Source organism: Chenopodium album, chromosome 17 (assembly GCF_948465745.1).
Source record: "Chenopodium album chromosome 17, dcCheAlbu1.1, whole genome shotgun sequence".
Taxonomy (NCBI): Eukaryota; Viridiplantae; Streptophyta; class Magnoliopsida; order Caryophyllales; family Amaranthaceae; genus Chenopodium; species Chenopodium album.
Genome location: NC_137850.1, coordinates 26826292 through 26829233, shown reverse-complemented (window position 1 = coordinate 26829233; position 2942 = coordinate 26826292). Strand labels below are relative to the sequence as shown.

General features: G+C 39.5%; 1 non-coding gene across 1 annotated transcript; it reads left to right on the top strand.

Moving 5' to 3' along the window:
• The first annotated feature begins 2593 nt into the window (after nucleotides 1-2593).
• Nucleotides 2594-2700, top strand: LOC145590445 (small nucleolar RNA R71). Its single transcript, XR_014102041.1, has one exon. It is a non-coding gene; the product is annotated as a small nucleolar RNA R71 (small nucleolar RNA).
• The last annotated feature ends 242 nt before the right edge of the window (nucleotides 2701-2942 follow it).

The following is a 2942-nucleotide window of genomic DNA, read 5'->3' as shown; positions in this document are numbered from 1 at the left end:
TTTTATCGAAAAATAGATTCCGCGTTGAAAACGCGTGAAAAACCTTCTGCATCGCCAAATGACAGGCTAAAGTCTTACCACCTAATCAAAAGTAATTCCTAAATCCACTAACTAATAATAGATAGGGAAGTAGGGTCGAATCCACAAGGAAACAAGTCTTTCTATTCCTAATTAATTATTATAATCTAAATCATTAAGTAACCAAAAGTTGTTATTTAAAGGAACTATACTACGAAGAATATGAGTAGGGAGAAATAAAATTAGGGAGAAATCAAGTAATAAAAGAGCTAGGGCATAGGTTCACCAATAAATAATATTCCAGGGTAAAACATAACAATCAATAAAACTCGTTAACCTCGCGCCCGATCGGGTGGCTCTTCGCCCGGTCGGGCGATTTTTTGTGTCCTCGATAAAGTTCTTTCACGCGCCCGGTCGGGAGCCATCTCGCCCGGTTGGGCGAAATTTGTCGTATACAGACCTCTTCTCTCGGCCAATCGGGCGAAATTAAGGCCACAATCTTTCTTCTGTTCGCGCCCGATCAGGCGAGACTTCGCCCGGTCGGGCGAATCTTCCATAGCTTGTACTGGAGGTTCTTTATCATTAATTGCAAGGGGCACCTCCTTAGGCTCAAATTGCCTTGGTTACGCACTCGACTGAGCCACTACTACTCGATCAGGTGGGACTTTCATTAAGGCCTCAATTATCGCAAATTGTTCACCTTGCTCCTCGTGCTCATCATCAAAACCAAGCCCTTCACAATATAGAGCTCGTTCTATTGCATCCACTTCATCCTTCCATGTCTTAGTTTTACCTGTAAAAGATGCAACAAAAGATACCGCCACCAAGGGATCTTTAACAAGAGCTTGGGGCTCATTAGAACAATTATTTTCAACCACATCAATGCTTAAACACTTCCTCCTCAATCATGGGGCTTTTAGGGGCATAATTCAATTTAAAAACAATATTGTCATCCCCTACCGATAGTGTCAATTTGCGACCTTGTACATCTATAATTGCTCCCGCGGTATTAAGGAATGGTCTACCCAAAATGATTGGAGTTTGCAAATCCTCAGCCATATCAAGAACAACAAAGTCAACAGGCATAAAAAATTTACCTACTCTAACAGGAACATCCTCTAAAATACCTAGGGGGTATTTAAAAGAACGGTCAGCCATTTGCAGAGTAATATTAGTAGATTTTAATTTACCCATATTTAGCTTTGAACACAGAGACAATGGCATGACACTAACACTAGCACTAAGATCACATAATGCATTATCAATCTTCAGATTGCCAATATGACAAGGAATAGAAAAACTACCGGGGTCTTTTAGTTTAGGTGGAGATTTATTTTGTAGTACGGCACTACATTCTTCAGTAAAAACAACTGTCTCTACCTCACTAATAGATCTCTTTCTAGTCAATATTTCCTTCATGAATTTTGCATATGCAGGAATTTGTGTAATTAATTCTATGAAAGGAACTATTACCTGCAAATCTTTCACCATCTCCAGGAACTTACCAAACTGCTTATCCACTTTAGTTTTCAAATGTCGATTGGGGAATGGTAGTTTGATAGTTGGCTTTTGAACATCATTACTATTATCTTGAATTGCAACCTTCCCTGGAGATTTACCCTGCAATGTAACATAAGAAATATTAGTACAACCTTTTAGCCTTGCAGGGCTATTAGCAACATTGTTAGGTTTAATGGAATCAAGATTAGCATTATTCATTAAAACAGGTTCATCATCTCTGGGCATAGGGGGCCCTTCATAGTGTGAACCACTCCTTAAAGTAATTGCGAAAGCTTGATTCGTAGGCCTGGTAGGCTATGCTGGCAGGGCTCCCTATTGACGGGCTTGTAGAGTAGAAGAAATCTGCGCAATTTGATTATCCACTATTTTGTTATGTGCTATGATCGAATCAATTTGAGCATCTCTACTCTCCATGTGCTTTTGCATACTAGCCAGCATCGCTCTAACTTCTGCCAAAGCAGGGTCGGAAGATGAGGAGGGTTGTTGTGGTTGGTTCTTCTAGCCAGCATTGGGGTGGTAGTATTTCTGCTGTGGTTGTGGTTGTGCTTGTTGTGTTTGTTGTGGAGGTGAAGGGTTTTGTATATTGGTGCTCTGATAGGAAAGGTATGGATGATTCCGGAACCCAGGATTGTAGGTGTTGGAGTATGGATCATTCTGCCTATAAGCTTGAAAGGCATTGACTTGCTCCACGGAACTCCTGCAATCTTGCTCCCAATGACCTACAATTCCACAGTTTTCACATAAAGCCTCATTAGAATTATTATTAATTGCAGAAACATTAGTTTCTTTTGCAGTACTAAGATTATCTAATTTTTTACAAATAGAGGTTAATTGAGCTTGTAAATAGGATACAGAGTCGACACTATATTTCCCTTTGTTAGCAAAGCCTCTAGGATTCCCATATTGGGAATTGTGGATTGACATATCTTCGATAACTTGACCTGCTTCATCAACATTAAGGTTCATAAACCTCCCACTAGCTGCAAAATCCAATATTGTTCTAGATAAATTTCCAATCCCATTATAAAAGGCTTGGATTAACTGCCACTATGCCAAATTATGGTGAGGACATTCCCTCTGCAGATCTTTAAATCTTTCCCAAGCCTCATACAAAGTTTCATCTGACTCTTGGGCAAAGTTTTGAATTGCGCTTCTTAGCAAAGCTGTCCTCTCTACAGGGTAATATTTATTATAGAAATTAAAAAAAGAGTCTCCCAGTTAGTTATAGCAAGTGCAGTTCTATTTAATCCATTATACCATAATTTGGCTTTTCCACATAAAGAAAAAGGAAAGAGAATCTCCCTGATTTGGTCCTGTGTAACCCCAGCTTGCCTGATGGTATTACAATATTGACAGTAGTCTGCAATATGAATATTTGGGTCTTCACCCTTAGCTCCACTGAA